We start from the raw sequence: 17,892 nt of genomic DNA on the forward strand, positions 1-17,892 counted from the left end.
AGCAGCTGTGTAGGACAAGTTGTCCCCTATTGGGCTGATGTCAAGATTGATGTTTTGCTCTTATGAGGTCTCTCTAATGGGACCATTTCATGTACTAGATGACATTACTGGGTTAGTCTTCAAGTTTTTGCTGATGGACTTCCACATCTCTCTGGCTACATTGGATTTAAACTTTAAACACACTCCTAACTTATGCTGTTGCATGTCTTCACTGGTGGAATGCATGTAATCACAGAATCACTGGGTTGGAAGAGATCATTGAGTTCAACCCAGACCTAACACCTCAACTAGACCATGGCACTGAGTGCCACATCCAATCTTTTTCTAATCACATCCAATCTTTTTCTAATGACATCCAGAGATAGTGACTCCACCATCTCCCCAGGCAGACCATTCCAGTACTTGATCACCTTTTCTGTAAAAAACTTTTTCCTAATATCCAACCCATATTTCCCTTGGCACAGCTTAAGACTGTGTCCTCTGGGTCTGTTAGCTGCTGCCTGGAGAAGGAGAGCAACCCCACCTGACTACAGCCACCTTTCACGCAGCTGTAGAGAGTGATAAGGTCACCCCTGAGTCCCCTTCTCTCCAGGCTAAACATCCCCAGCTCCTTCAGTCGTTCCACACAGGGCTTGTGTTCCAAGGCCCTCACCAGCCTTGTTGCCCTTCTCTGGACACTCTGAAGCATCTCCATGTCCTTCCTAAACTGAGGGGCCCAGAACTGGATACAGTTGGTTGAGTTTTCCCTTGTACAGTTTTGTTTAATTAGAAGCTGCCTATAGTTCTATTGAAGTATTTCAGCTCCATGTAATGTAAATGTGCTGCAGCTAGGTACAGCTCCTAGATGAATACTGGCATTCTCTCTGGGTAGAGGCATATACCCAGCTACCTAGTTATACTTTAAACTACCAATTCAAAAAAATCAAAATAACCAGAGCTGAGCTTGTGATTGAACGCACCCATTAACAAAAAAGTAATTGAAAAAAAGGAATAAACATTTTTTGTGACTGTGCCTCTAATACTAAGCACAGATGATTCCAGTTTTCTCCTCTGCCCCAGCTTGCAATCAGACTAATCTCTTCCTAGCTAAGCCTCTGCAGTGTATGGCCATGTAGAAGTGACAGCTTGCTGCTCTTTCTTGGCTCGCATAAAGGGCTGCTGGAGGTCACAACAAGATGAGTCCAGTGCCATCCCATAAGCTGCAGGAGGGTAAAGCTGGACAGCAGAGAGCATTTTTGTTGAAAGAAGCGCTTCAAAGCAAACTGCAAATAAAAGGTTATTGCTTACTAAAATTTTGGCCTATTTCAATCTGGATTATGTCAAAATATTTTGACAGCATGGGAAAACTCCCTTCTCCCTCTTTGCAGTGTGTTCCAAAAAAACCCCTTCTGACTGAAGGAAATTGATTTTGCCAATTATTTCTGTTTTTATGGGAAACCACAGAGGCTATTTAAATTTCTGAAACTGGCTCTTTTGGGAAGTAAGTTGGGACAGAGGAGCTAAAGGATAATAGGATTTACCAGCGGTGAGGAGAAATAGGTGTCTGTTCTCATTTGTGCCATATGAACCCCCAGCCCCTTGTCTCCAGCCGTGCAGCTGCTGCTCAGGTCAGGTACAGGAGTGCCAGGTCATTTCTTTGCTGTGGACTTAGCTTCTGTAATTATCCTCTATTTCATCTCCTTAAGGGTTGCCTTGCATATGTCTTGTAGAGAATTTCAGCTGTCAGGAGTTTCAGATTTGCTACAAACTGCACCCTGGTCATTTTGATAAGGATGCCTTGACAGGAGCATTTTCTTCGAGCATAAAATTTCAAGGACAGAGTTGGTTTCATTGGCTGTTAAACCTGCTGTCAGATTGTTTTGGAAATGGATTATGGAAAGGAACTGTATTTCTGCATGCCATTTTATATTGCTGAGTCTCTTGGACTACTGTTTGGTTCTCACGTTTTGCATCTTAGAGGGAAAGTCAGAGAAACATTGGTGCTTTCTAGGATATAACTTTTTTTTTTTTCTTTTTCTATTTTGTTAAGATGTATTTCAAGTCTAATGAACACCTGATCTTACGGAAATCATTGGGAACTTTGTCTTTATGATGGGCAGACTTTTCCAGAAGGAGTTTCTTCTTAAATAATGTGTTTGGTGCTCAGTTATCTCTGGAGGATTGTCCAAGGTTGCAAAGTATCCTTCCCACATATTAAATACAAGAACAAACAAAAAACCTGAAGAAAACCCAAACCCTTTCATCAGAACTATCAACAACAACTCAAGCATGAATCCTTAACTGAAGTAGTTGCCCTTGTCTTTGTAGACTCACTGACGACATAGCAGCAGCTCAAGTTAACCTAGTGGTAAGAATGATTCACTTAGAGATGAGAGGTTCTTCACATGCTGTATAGCACTTTAAAATGCTAAGTACTTCCATATTTGGAAGTACTTATCTTTTATTTTCTACAATATCTTAATTTTTTTTAAATGCCACAGAAATAATATTAGGGTTCTCTTAAGTGTTTGCTTTTATATTAATAAATCTTCAGAAAACCACATAATTTTTTCTGATTGATTTTATAATTTGACACCTGCTTCTGATGAATTTCAAACATTTAAAGACAGTACTAAGACATCTCTTTCTTTTCTGCTATTGTGTGACAGTGACAGATTACTGCCTGCCAGTAATTTCATTAACATTTCAAATTAAAGAATAGAAGGACACACAATTTATAACAGGACTTTTTTTCCTGGTGTTCTTTTCTTCTTTTCCCTTTTTAGGGTACTCTAAAAGTAATTTGTGATTTATCATGTTGCTAATCTTCCTGTTATGGGGTGAACTTCCTTTTCAGGACTTCAGAAAGGAAATGGCTGCTGATGAAATGTGCAAGGTTCACAGAAATGTAAACAAAATAATGGCACTGGATGACAGAACAGGCAAAACAGGCATCAGAAGTACAGAATTCTCTTTTAACCCTGGCAAATTTGCCTTGGTCTGATCTAATGGGGAAAAGGAGGTAGCTGAGCCTCCCCTTAGTTCAGACTGTTGGCTCTTTGTTGAAGCTGATAGTACAGAAATTCTCACAGCAAATTTGACAGCGTGTTTTGTGTGCTGTGTGACTTGTGCTCAATTCACTCCAAGTCCTACACCAGCAGCCTCCAGAGGTCTTCAATCTTTGTAATCTGAAGTAGTCATAAATCTTGGAGCTCTTTTCTTTGCATCTAAGCACTGGTAGAGTAATACTACATTACACTGAACAGGCATCAGTTCATCGAGCTTAAGAATTAACAGGTATGTGATACTGAATTTGGAAAAAAAAGTTGAACTGTCAAAATTTCTTTAAGCAGACTGAGTGGGTATACTCAAGTATCTGCCCCTCACAATTCTGTTCTGGAATCAGCTGAGACCTGCTGGCAACTTCAGTGCTATGTGAGTTCTCACATAGTGATATAGATAGGGGAATTTAAAATGTATGAATCTGGTGTGAATCAGCTAAAAGCTGGTTCAAGCTAGTTTTTTTAACTTTAAAATGAGCTAAGTTCAACAAATTCAGATTTTGAGCATTCCTTTTCCTAGGCCCTGCATTTCATGCTGTCTTTATCTTTTTTTTTTTTTTTGAGTAAGAATTTGGAAAAGAAAAATGTGTATTCTACACCTGTTTTAATCAGACTTTATATTTCAGGGTTACAAATTACTTTGGGATATTTAAGGGAAAATAAGCCACCTTAAGGATGCACTAAATATAATTGTGACAGGAAAATACATCTGATTTATTGCTGTGTTACTGCAATTAGCACGTAGGAAAAGCCAAAAAAAAAAAAGCAGAGTTTAGTGTAATGCAATTGCTCTATTAATTAATGGGACAAAGGCTTGGTTTAAAAAATACCTTTTTATAAGAAATGGAGGTCAAAGTGTGCAGTATTGTAAGATCTTACTTACCAAATGTAAATGAACTGTTGAGCTGTGTAGGGAGGAAAAGAAGAAAAACACAGGTGCAGTCAAATATCAGGGCAAATTATTGTTTTCAAAATTAATTTTATCATGTGTTTATTCTGTTTTACTGTGATAAAAATATCCCTAACAATCATTGCTCAGCAAATGCCCATCTATTCCAGCAGAGCTTCAGATTTTTCTGGCTTTGCTCTTGAAACACTTAATCTAAAAGGGTTTTCTTTAAGTGGTGCACTGCTCCCCAGGTTTCCATATCTTTGAAGATTACTGGTATATTTTCTAGTTAAAAAACAGGCTTCTGGATTTAGCTGAACAGTGATCCCATCTAATTAATCCATTTCAAAGGAGTGAGTTCTGAGTTCAGACCAGTGTTTTGATTGCACATAACCTGGAAGATGGTGTTTAATGGAGATGTAAATGACTTCTTGAGGGACAAGTCCTTACTTTTGGGCTAAACAGTCATATTTGAGAAATACTCTAAAATAGGTAATCATCATAGAAATAAATATTCTTTGAACATGAAGGCTTTTGAATTATTTTATAAGGTTACAAATGAAGATCTTTTAGAGATTTGTAGTGAGTTATTACATCAGTTTACCAAGTGAGGCCATTCAGGTCCTGCTCTTTCTACCTTGACTTTTAATCCCATCAAAATTCGTTAAATGCAAGCGGTAGCAGTGTGCTGGGATTCTCACTCATCCCCATGGAAAACACTCTGGAATCCCAGCAGAGCATGAGGAAGAAGAGCTGTATAATGCTTCCTCTGACACAAATAGTTCAAGAGTTCTAAGAGAAGGTTCCACACATGTTCACTTAGCTGGGTTTTCATGTCTGAGGCATTTACTGAAATAAGCGAAGAATGAAATAGCACCCATTGTTACCACATGATAAATTTGTGGGATTTTATCAGACGCTGAAGCTGTGTGTTTTGTACCATCAGAGATAGAGATGATCACTTTTACTCCCAGTCTCACTCCTTCCGCATAAATATTGTATAGGGTTGAGGAGCTTATTAAACATATGCCTAGCATATTATTAAGTTTTTTTCACTCAATCCAGTCAATTACGTGTCAGGATTGCTGCTAGTCTGTGGGATCTGGTCTTTGTGTTTGACTTTGTAAAATTCATGAATAAGGGGATGGAATTTTAATTAGATGCATTAATGTGATTTGAGAATGTTGTACTGTTTCTGACTAGTGGGGTGCTTATGTAGCCAGTCTGTCTCATCTCTGACAGTGGCCAAAAGTGCATGCGCTGGGATAAGTAAGAATGTGGCAAGTGGATGTCCTATGTTATAGGTACTTTTGATCTTACAGCTTGTTCAGATGTTTGGATGTTCATTTTGTGTTGGTACTTTTTTCCTCTCTGAGGTTGTGTAGTTTTCCCCTGAGTTGGATCTCCCTGGTTCCTCTTTGTCTAGGAGTCACATTTGCTACTGGTTGGTCTTCAAGTGTTACAACTGTTCATAGCAAAACTGTTAATTGTTACTGCTAGTGATTAAACTTCCACTCTGAGTTCCTTTTGAATCCTTAGCTGAGTATAACCTAGTCCTGGGAATGGGACACTTTGTCTAGTTTTTCCTTATTTTCTTTAGAGCATTTTAATTTTAGAGAGACCCTTAGAATTTCTCCAAAAGTAAGAACCACAGCATGGGAATCTCTGTGTTCTCCATGATCAGCACTGATTCAAATGACTGGTTTTTTTGCTGCACCTTTGAAACCTTCATATGTATTGAGATCATCATCTGACCTTCAGATTATCTGTTATTATTTGTGTTCCTACAGTTTCTCTTATAATATTTATGTTCTTGATATATGTGGAGAATAACTTATTTGCAGCTACGAGTCCTGATAGTTTTTATTTGAGTTTGGTTTTGGTATACTTTGGGGGGTTTTGTTTAACTTCTTCTTTTAATCCTGTAAGGGTTTTTAAAATTGATGATAGCTCCAGCTTTCTGAATGGTATCTCGCTCCAAAGAGGCTTCCTTACTCTTCTGGTGAGCTGTGCTGGTTTCATTCTGTCATTTTGATTTGCTGATAATGAGACTCTGCATTGGTAAGATTCTGAACCACACTAAGCCTTTTGAGTTTGCTACAACATGAGGTTTGCATCTCTGATTTTTTTGGGAGACCTCTAAGTAGCAGGTCCGTGAAATATTTCTTTTTAAGGCTTAAATTTTATCTCTGAATTCTACCCCAATGGGTCATTTTCCTGTGGTGTTTTCCTGTTTACCACAGAGTGGATCAGTATTATTTCAAGGGCAAAGGAATTTGATTCTATGCAGTTCCTTTAGAATGCACCAAAATACTGCAAAGATATGTAAGAGGCAGTTAGCAGTCAATTTTCCCTCACAATTTAGAACTCAGGTTCTCAGCCTCAGAGTTTCCAGTTTTTTGAGAAAGACATGATGCATTCACTTGGAGATGAACTCCACTGTACACACCTCCTAAGAGTTATAGGACAGCCTATAGGAACAGAGTTCTTTGGTGTTCAGGCTATTTCTTTTTGCAGTGTCTTAGGTGCAAAGGTTTGGGACAGTCAGTCTCCTGATGTGCTCAGTTCCACATTTCCTGTTATTCCTGTACAAAGGAAGGGGGAAAAAAAAAGACATGTAGCTAGTACTCATCATTTAAGTAGGAATAAGTTGCCTGCCAGGTGGTTACCCTAGTACTCTTGTATGATTTTATAAATAAAAGGCAACTTTAATATTTTTACTGGAATGCTTAAAAGGACATATAATTCATTTCATACCCTTTCAAGACATTATATTCTTCCTCTCTTCATCCTTAAGAAACTTCATAAACCCTCAAAACTAGAAGTAAAATTACCTCATGGTGATCTCATTTTTTTTCTAGTCATAAAGTTATGAAGTTGCTAATCCAGTCTTTTATCTTGAATTCACCATTATAATGTCAAGATTGAATAATCTGCCTTTATCTCCAGGGTGACAGCTATGTAGAAACTTCAAAAGGGACAGTTTTGCCAGCATCTAAAGCCTCTTGTTAATTACTACATCTTGAAGTAAAGTGAAATAAAGGAGGATGAAAATTATATTTCTCTTTGACAACCTTGTAAAAATATCAGTGATGAAGCAGTACATTATAAGTACTTTAAAAATGCATTTACTGAGATCAAGACCATTCTGATCATGGTTCAGGTTAAAGTCTACAAGATACATTATAGGAGATGTGTGTGTTGCTGATGGTTTAGAAATTTCTTAACTGGGAATTAAATATTTTGCCTCTATTTTCTTACTTAAATTGAGATGATTTAGTAATGGTGTTGCTTTACAGCTGGCAGAAGGGCTTGTATTGTTGTGTCTTCCAAGTAGAAATAAACTTGTTCTGTTTCATATCCCAGCTTTACCCTGTTTTCACTGCTGCTGGCCTTACATGACCTTATTATGTAAAGCCAGATAGAGTGTAAATATTATGACCTGTAGCAAGCACTGTGCTATCAGCAGAGAATGCTAATAGTGAACTATGTGTGTTTTCAGGAGTAGGGTTTGAGGTGTTCTGCATTGTGGCAGTTTGTCTATGCCCTCCTCCTGGAGATCAGGCTGTGTGGGTGAGTCAGAGGAGGGATATTTGCTCCATAGGAAAAAAGTCCTCATATCAAACCTGTAGGCCAGGCAGGAAAAGTTGTGGATCAGTTATTTTCTTTTAAAGGGTTGTTATACTAATTGTCTCTGAAAATATGAGGGAGCTTCATGCAAACAAGAAACCAATTAATCCCTTGTTTGTACCAAGTTCTAAGTAAGTACATAGTACGGACTAATGAGAAATAAAATTAGGCTCAGGTTTTTAGGAAATTTGTAGTGTTTTGTATTTTTTTAAAATGTGGTTTAGTATGAAGTAATTTATATCACAAAATACATAATATAAACCGCCGTGGATAACAAAGTTGACTGAGCTGATGGTGCTAGAACAGTGCTTGTTTAATTAATATTAACTACTTGAGGAATTGTAGCACTGTGAATTTAACACTACAGCAATAATGGCTGGTTGTCAATCCAGTGTCCTTGCATTACTGGTAGCCATCAGATGATGTTTCTAAGAAAGGAAAATCTTACTAGGAGTGTGAAGGCTTAAGCAATTCTAGAGGCTTGGGCTGGATAAGGGGGTTGGATCCCCCTCTTTGGTCACCACAGGTCACATCCTGAAGGAGCTATAGTGCAATATAAGACTCCCCTTTGTATTAGGTGGTCATTCCTACTAACATTTGATTTCAGCAGTGCTGTTTGCCATAGGTATTTAGCTATTGTGCTGTATTGGTTCAATGTGACATTATAAAAAAACAAATAATGACAAATAAGGGAAATCTATACTATTCAAGTGAGATAATATTCCTTCTTTGCAATGCAAAGAAAAGAAATGTGATGTTCCTTTCGTTAGCATAAGTTTCCAGTAGTGTCATCCATAAAAAAACTGCAGTTATAAAATCCCTAATCCAGGGTTTCAGCCTGGGTGTCTCCCCATGTAACAGAAGGGAATGCAGTGTGTGTGGCTTTGTCCTTGTATATAGATTTCCTCATTCCTTTTACTTGTGTGGAAGACAGACCTCTAAAGTGGAAGTTCAGTAACTGGATAATTGTGGGTAAATGAGCTGCCCTGAGGGTTTTAGGACTGTTTTAACAAATTATCATGGTGCCATCAAGAAATCTGTGTGGTTAAAATGAGGCAAATGTGGTAACAGGGACATAGCAGTGTTTGCACATTTCAGAAGATTAAAGGTGTCCATTAGTGTGAATGTTGTAATATATAAAGTAGGATTTCATGTTAAATACCGTGTGATCTGTGGCATATGTTTCAGTAATATCTAAAACTGAGACTCCTGGTTATTGCTTTAGGTTGAGATGAAGTTATTGTTTACTTTGTTATTATCAGCTTCTCTTTTAAAAAATAGTGAGAAAGTTTCAATGAGGTGCTAAAGCCCAGGGGGTTTTAAGGTAGTTCTAGTACCTGAGCAGCTTCCAACAGTGAAAGTTTGTACCTGGAGGACATCAGCTTTGTAGTGCAAGTGTCCTTTCTGAAAGAAGATGTGGAAACTTATATTACTTGACATATCCACAGTGGTGCCATCATGTTGAGAATCTTGTAAAGCTAGTCCTGGGACTAACCTGAATGAAGGATATCTGTGCTAACCTGCAGCAAAAGCAGTGCCTGCAGTATTTCCAACAATATTTACCTTTGGAAGCATTTTAAGATTTCTGTTGTTACAAGAATTGTCATAATACATCAGTAACAAATCTAAAAAGTATTGATAATATGTCTTCAACTAGGTTCAACATTTAAGATGCTTGATATCCTGTACTTTCCTGAGCCAAAACAGTCTAGTCATTGCTGAACATGACACTGGTGCAAAAATTACAGTAGTGACTTGAACAGATTTCTCTACAGCCATCTTCTCTGAGACTTTTCAAACTAATTTATCTCATTCTAGGGAGAAGAAATAATATTCTGTTATCTTTTCTGAAATTTCATTCAGATCTTAAATTAATGAGCAGAATATAAGCTTATTTCTGAACATAAGTCTGGGAGGGATAGTGAGTGAAGCATGAAAAACAATCAAATAATATGAATGGAAGCAATTCCCAGAGTATGCATTAATAATTAATAATACTGCATTTTGAGAAAAATCTGTGGGTTTTCAGTTGCTGTACTTTTGGGTCATCTGACACAGGAGGATGGTAATAGCACTGCATTTTCACTCAACAGTGCCTCCAGGTCTGGAGAGGTTTCAGCTGAGGATTTTAGGGAGAAATTTGCTTGTTGTGTGGTCCTGTGTAAAATTATATCTGCTCTAAATATCCAGGCACCTCATAAATCCAAAGAGCAAGACTGGGCTTTTTTTGTTCTCTTCCATTCCTTTGTCTGTATGAATTGATTCATAGTTTTAATTAATCTGCCTTTTTTTCACCAAAAATACTCTTTTGAAAAGCAAAACTTATCAATATTTACAAGATCCTTTTTTTGCTAGGTATATCCTTTGGTTTCTAAAATTTTCTTTATATATGTTTCCTTTCTTCTAGAAATGTTGTTAGCTCATTCAGAATTTCTAAGTGTAAAATTACCAAAAGAGACTGTTTCTAAACTATTGGGGGAGGGGTATGCTTGGTATAGGGAAGTATTTTCTTTCAAAATCAGTCTCACTTTCTTTTTAAGCATCTCAGGAGAAGATCTGTGTAGAGAGGTCTGTGTATTTCAGACTCCAAATGCATGGTAAACAGTTGTCAACTCAGTTCTGCTCATCTGCCATCAGAAAATCTGTTGCAGGCTTATTGTTTTTTTTGAATAGTTCAACAAAAACTATTGTACTGGCAGATCCTAGCCTGAATATTTAAATGCTGAAATGTTTATTGTAGTAATTAACACATAGTAATTAGATCAGTTCAACAGTGCTGGCCATATATAAATTTAGTCCATGGATACTCAAATCCAGCACAACACTTGCACGTAATCCCACTGAAGTCCATGTAATTCAAGTTACATCCATCCTTAAGAGCTTTTTTTGATTAGGGCCTAAATATTCTTTATTATGAAAGAAAATGCTGTCTAGCTCTCCTGGTTCTTAGATATTCTTGCTCATAAAAATCAAAGTTGTAAACTAAGTTAGTGGATAAAAATGAGGAGGTCACTACTCCCAGCTATTTGTGAAGCTGGGACTTGCCTAAGCACATATGTCTTGGGTCAAGCAGCACATGATGATGGAGTTGAGAGTCTGGGGAGAAGATGACTCCATGAGACAGGTGCTGGTGGGAGAACAGGCTACTTTTCTTGACAGAAAGAGAAGTACAGATCAACTGTGTGCACACAAATTTTAGGTAAGTACATGTAATTTTAGAGTAACTTCTATTTTACCTTCCCTTTTTGTCTGATACCTTGTGCAGTTTAGAGTCAGCAAATCTTTAAGTGCTTACATTTCCTGCAGGAAAATGCTTCCAACTTGGATATGAGCAGCTATTCTAGAAAATGAAATGGAAACGAAAAATAGAGAATTAAACACCCCCTCCTCTCTTGAAAGCAATACCATGGGTGTGATGCTATCACAGTTAGGTGTGAGTGTCCTGCTCTGGAAAGGGACTCCTGAATAAGAAAAGCACTGCTAAGAATAGTAGCTGAGAATAGAATGTTGTGTGGATTACAGGGATTAGACAGTGGACAAATGAGTTGTCTTTTGTGTTTTTACAGGCTTATTCTTGATATTTTTCTCTTTCTCCTGCTAAACCTCTCCTTTTTTACGTGTATGACATGCAAATTTAATGTGAATTACAAAAAGAAAGTGCTTTGGAAGTCCAGAAATTTACTTTTAGACCTTTATATTCTAGCTGGTATGTACAAGGGCCTCTAACTAGACTGTTGTCACTGTAGATCACAGGACACTGCAGAAATATTAAAGCATAAAGAAAGACAAATACAATAAATGTAGTTGATGGTCTCCAAGATGTATTTCACCTCAAGCGTTTTGCATTCAGTTCATTAAAAGTAGCTGCTTTGCCTGCAGGACAAATGTATTTAGCATTCATGTCCTGTTCCCTCTATCTTATTCAAAATATTTTTATCTCTTTGGTTAAAACCAGAAGCATTTTCCACTTACATAAGATTCTGCTGCACAATTCTATTGGTCTGCCAGGTTTTTCCTGTCTTTTCTTTCATCTTTGTGTTCCGCACAAGCAGCTTTATCACCAAGCTCTTCTGTACAGCTACTTCTGCTACATTTCACAGAATCCAAGGTGTTTCAAGGACAGGGATTTTGTCATCTGTTATTGTTTTTCTGAGTAGCATCCCTGAAAATTCCCAGGTGTGGAAGTAGGAGCATTACAATTTTCTGGTAAAATTTAAGATGAACCGTAATGCAAAGCTCTTGACATTGAGGAAGGGCTAACATGACTAAATCCAGATTTAAGAGCATTCTGCAGCAGCACTGGAATCACAGCTAATGACTGTACTCAGCTTGGATGGGAGGCACAGTGCTGTCAGTGTGTCACTCCTGCATTCATGACTCAAATAGCAAAGCCTACCTATCCTAAAGAGCTGGCACTGCTGGATCCATGGCAGCTGTTGTAATGCATAATTAATGCAGCCCTGTGATACAGTTTCAAACACTCCGTGTCAGTGAGTGCAGGAAGCCTGCAAAATGGGCACTACTTTCAATTAGCAAATATTTTTTTTACCTAACTTTATTATGGCATATACACTTCTGCAAAATTGAGTGAAAAGAGGTAGGGTTCCCAAGTATCTTGTGATTGAGACATTCCAGTGGAAATTGTCATTTTCATTCTCTACAAACAGCAAGGAAAAGATGAATTCATGTTTGCTTACTCAGTTTTGGGCAATGTACAGCATAAACACTAAAATGAGTAAAGAAACATCTAGTTGGTTATTTTAGATCTAAGTAGGTCAAAAAAAGATACTGGGTGAAGCAAAAATTGTGTTAATGTTTGGATAGTGTGATCAGAGGTGGTTTTGGAGCAAGCTGGTATGGGAAGGGTTTTGAAGGAAACACTTTAGTCAGCAGGGTACGTAGTTTTTATATTGACAAATCCTTTTTTGGAAGGTTGACAAAAGCAAAAATGGCTGTTTAGCAGCATTTCCTTCTCTACATGCTGGAAGCCTTTGCCTATGATGGGAGCACAGTCCTGCCCCTTAGCTGTGGCTGACTCCCAGGCTGAGGATGGCACTGGAGCGTGAGCTTCTGCATGGTGCTCTCACCCATGCACCTTTGATTAGCTGGAAACAAGCTGCTGTGATAAGGAATTCTGCAGGGAAAAGTTTTGAAAAGAAGCTATATGAAACTGATTCAAGTATGTGTTGTGCTTGTTGTGCTGTGTGTTTGAGTGCCTTGAGCAGTACTGTGTAGCAGTAGCAGAGAATCTCTGGGTGGGGTAGTAACTACACTGTCTATACTTCTTTCTGGTTTGATGTGCCTAGGAAAATACAAACCTCTGCTGCCTGGAAGATCCAAATGTAGAAATCTAATATCTCTGACCTTAAACTTAATTCTTTCACTGCATGTTGGCAACATCTCTTGTTGCATATGAATGATGTAAATTATTTGAATTATATTCCCAATGCCCTATGTGGAAAACCTGCCTCGTGTGAAATTTAACAGATGAGAAGTAGAAAAGGATTTTGAAATTTTGATCTTACTCCACCAGTTTTGGCACTTTGATTCAATTAGTGAAGTTCTATGAATTTCAAGTAGCTGAAAAGTTATAGTATCTTCTTACAGATAAAGGCATCTAAATGTACTTTTACGTAGAATGTAATTTCAGGACACATTTCTTGAAATTATTTGAATTGAATTCAAATATGAAAACAAAACTTGAAATAAATCTGATTGTGTCCAAAATACATGTTTGTTTTTTTTTATTTATTTTTTCAAATAAATTTGAGGTCTTTGAGAGATGTAAAGATCATTAGGCTTTATTTCATTCTTCAGAACAGAGAAGAGCATGACTAGGGACAGCAGCACAACCTTAAGTTAAATGCCTTTCTCTCCACAAAAGATCCTCCACTTAACAGTACTTATAGGGGATGATTATTTCTGCAATGTGCTATGTGCTACCTGACCTTTAAAAAACCAAGATGTTGTATGTGAAAACTTGTGATAGCCATAGAAAGAAACCAGCTAAAAAACTTAGTGTGCATTTTATGGTGAACTGAGGTTCTTCCTGATGATAATGATGCCTTTCTTCACCTGTGTAATTAGATGGTTGGTTTCTCCAAAGGCACTCAGCCAGTTTTGAAAGACTCTCTTTTGCACAGGTATTTGTAACTAGTGGAATTAGTAACCAGGTCTGTCAGAGAACTGTTTATCTCTGCAAGATCTGCAACAGTGAACTATAAAAGCTGACTTTTCTAGTAGGCAACTTCTTAAATAAGCGTTATAAAAAACCTGGAGAAATGTTAGGCGGACTACAAAGGCTCTGGTAAACACAGTCCCCCTCTGTAAGGGAATGGTGGCTAATGGACTTGCATTGAGATGTGTATTCTGAATCTGGCTAATGTTTGCTGCCTCTGGATTGTGAAACAAAGAAATCATGAATCAAATGGAATAGCTGCAATTTTGCCACACAAAAAAGCAAATTGTATAATAGATGTCTGCTGTAACTAATTTCTGTATACATATCTAATTTATTTTGTAGTAGATTGGGACACATTTAAACAAGAGCTAATTGGATATAGAAAAAATCTGAAGGGAGATGGACTGCATTTAAAGTACAACCCTTGCCTCAAGCAAACCAAAATGAAGGAAGACCTCTATTAAAGGAATTTTTTCTGAGTTGTAGAAAACATTTTTGTATTAGTTCTTTACTCTTCCGTAACTCTTGCAGACAAGTGTATGGTTCCCTTGCTTACAGAGACTGCACACTGTTGAGCAATATCTGCCCCATTTATACAAATAGTCTTGTTTTAATTGACTCTATTTGAGCTGGATAACATAACTTGGAGGGAAAAGAGGAAATTTGTTTTTCTGCAGAGAATAATCCCTGGTTAATAGGTGGGGCTTCATTAATAGTTATGAAGGAACGACAAGATGCAGGTTTTTAGCCATAGACAAACATGACCTAGCCAGAGAGTCACTTAAAATAGGTAGGGCACTCCCCACCAGAGAGGAAAATTAAGAGCCTCATGCCATGTTATGGTCCTGGGTGATGCTTAAATGGGTCAGAACAAAGCATCTGTTTGGAAAGAAGTTACATTAGGATTTGGCCCAGTTACTTCATTTGTGCCCCATTTCTTTGTCAATCACAGAAGGTGATACAATCATGGGTGGCCCTGTCAGGGACCATTTAGGTATAACAGAGTCTCTTAGTAGAAATGCAAGTAAATTTTTCATCTATCAGCATCAATGAGCTGAAAAGCTTGAAGAGAGAAAAACAGACTAGTTTATTTCATTTATTTATTTATTTAGTCTGAAAGGCTTGGAACGATTCTGCAGTGCAGTTCTGACCTTTTCATACACACAACTAAGTGGTAAGGGAAGCTAGGCTTCCTGTCAGCCCTTAGAAGCTGCTATTTCTCTCTTTTTCCTTGTGGTCAATACTTGGCTTTTCTGTAAAGCCTTGCTTGATTGTTATTTCAGTTAGACCATAAAGACCCTTACCTGACGCTGCCAACGTGTTTCCTTGCAGAAATAGATTATTTCAAATGACAGAATCCAAGCAAAAGTTCAATGTTAATGTCTGATGCCTTATAGAAAACTAGCAGCATGCAATACATGACTTAGCAGCACTGCACCATCAATATGTGTGTGTTATTCAACATTTGCTTCACCTTTCCTTAGAAATAATTTTAAATGTAGAGATAAAATAGAATCTGTTTTGTGTAAAGGAAATATATTTCTGGCTTGATTTAGGATGAGATGACAAGAAAGGACAGAAGAAAAGTATGGGAGGATGACATAAAATAAACAAAAGCAATCAATTCAGTGTAATAATATGATTTGTGAAATGTATGAAATTAGGTAAATTTCAAAGCCAAAAGGGAAAGTTATATATTGAGACTGACTTGTGTGAGCTCAGATAATGAGTAAACTCATGTGTGAAACTTTTTTTTACACTACTGAAATTCTTCACATGTGAAATTTCAAATGGGAAATTAGTTTACAGTTTTAAGGAAAAGGGACTGTTCTGTAAAGGGACTGTGTTCTGTAAAATGATTTATGGGTTTAGTGGTCATTACTTGGAGTGAAAATAAGGACTTAGTATGAAAACTGTGATTTAAAACTGTGTTGTAATAAAGCAACATGAACATATATGCAAAGATGAACTGCTGAAAGTACTGGTGGGTTCTGTGACCTGTAATATGCAGTTCTCTCTCGGCATCTGCGATACTGTAATCAAGGAGAATTATATGCCAAGAGGAGGCCTTGTTAAGACTAATTCTGGTAATAAAAGGGGCTAAAATGGATAGGTTTCCTTATTCTGAGCTTATCTATGAAAAAATCTTCTGCAAGATAAACAACAAAAGCAAAGATTTATTGGGGGCTGAAGCATCAGGATGTCAAAAGACTTCATATGAAGAATAGGTAGAGAACTCCAGCATAATTTGAAGAAAAAGTTAAATTTTTGGGCTGTGAGACTGATTATTTTCCCTCTGTCTTTGACATCCTGTTTTGTGAGAAACATAGCATTTTATTATTTCTGGGAAAGGTGCTTTAGGGAATACCAACTTTGAGAGTTGAACTTACTAAAGGCTCTACAAAGATATATAGTGAAAAAAAATTCTTTCCTGTAGAGCACATTCAGCCCATAGATTATGACAGAAATGGATAAGAGATTGCATTAAGATAGGAGACAGCGTAAAAACTGCCATAGTGCACTATTCTATGCAAAACTGCAATACTTAGATGGCCCCCCATGCCATCCCAAGTGCTCCTGCTGAGTAAACTGATCAGCTGGGATGCAGGGAATGTGATTCTGATGTTTAGAATATCTCTGTGTGCCTGTACGTTTTGGTACATGTGTATCTGTACATTTTTGTCATAGATACATAAAAATCAGAAGCCAAAATGGAAGGGATTATAGTCTCTTAGGCAACCTGGCAGGCACAGATCACTACCCTTGGATTCACAAAAGAGAAAATCCACATGGCCAAAGTGTGACAGGCAAGTGGCTGGGAATATTCAGAGCAATAGAAATTTTAGGGCCCCTTATGTTGAAGAGGCGTAGCTTTTCGGTAGGGAGAAGGATCAGAGAAACTGCTCCGTTTGAAGCACAGGCTCTTTTTGTCTGGTCAGGACTGGCTGGTGATTTGAGCATGTCTACTCTCCCTGTAGTTTTCCTTTTGCACTGCCATAGTCATTACTCACTGAAAATATCCTGCAGGTTTGGGGAATCACTGGAAGGCCAGGTCAAGGATATGGGCAGCAGATACTCCACTGAGAAGTCAGGACAAAGCAGATGAGAAGACCTGAGCAGGGAGTGTGAAAAGATGCTGCAATGGAAAGTGATGTAACAGAAAAGTACTCTGTAGTGAGCTTCATTTAAAAGTACAGACACAAGCTTGTGTTGTCCTACAGAAATTCCTCCAGGCCTTACTGAATGGCTTGACTGCTTTTCAGAGATTGAGCTGTCCTTGTGAAGAAAATGTTTCAAGAGAAAGGGCTTTGATCAGAGCATGTCTGTTACACCAAAGGGTGTGAAAAAGAAGCGGTACTCAGTGTTTTCTTTGCTTCAGTCTGTACTGGCAAGGCTAATGTTCAGGACACGGGTCTTTCAAACCAGTCAGAAAGTCTGGAGGAAGGTACTTTCCCTAGAATGGAAGATGACCATGCTATGGAACTTGTAAATTAACTGGATGTTCATGAATCCATGGCACTTGATGAGATACAGTCCCAGTGGCTGAGGAGCTGGCTGCTGTCATTTTGAAACAGTTCTTGACTGAGGTCATGGTGTGCTTGGACTACATAACACTTAAAGGTTTCTCTCCAGCCTCAGCCAATCTATGATTTGATTGTATTGAGCCTTTGCTGAAGGTGAATGAAACTGTTTGTACCACACCAGTACCTGAAGTCTCACTGTTGGAGAAATGTATGAAGTAAGGTGTTACTGGAATGATAAGGCTCTTGCTGACAAGGACATAAAGCATTTTGTTTGAAAACTTGTCTACAGGGCACCTTCTTAGATGACATGGATATGAGATGCTCTGTAGCTTATCCTGTACTTCATGAAATAGTGATTAAATTTCCACTGGGAATAGGATGTAACTGGGGAGCGTAGGGAGGGCTACAATATCAGAAATGTAGTTGTCCTCTCAGGAGTGCCTCAGGGAACAGCGTATTTGAAGTGAAAATCTGTTTCCTGCTTGCTCTCTGTGTTGTAGCTCCTCCTGAAAGCTGCTAGACTTTGCTGCTCCTTGGGGGGCAGCTGCTGAAATTGCAGTGGAATGCCCACAGATAAGAGATGCTGTCATGACAGAGAATGTTTCAAATTCCTACCTTCTTTTTTTT

The sequence above is a fragment of the Molothrus aeneus genome, chromosome 8 (assembly GCF_037042795.1).
Source record: "Molothrus aeneus isolate 106 chromosome 8, BPBGC_Maene_1.0, whole genome shotgun sequence".
Classification (NCBI taxonomy): Eukaryota; Metazoa; Chordata; class Aves; order Passeriformes; family Icteridae; genus Molothrus; species Molothrus aeneus.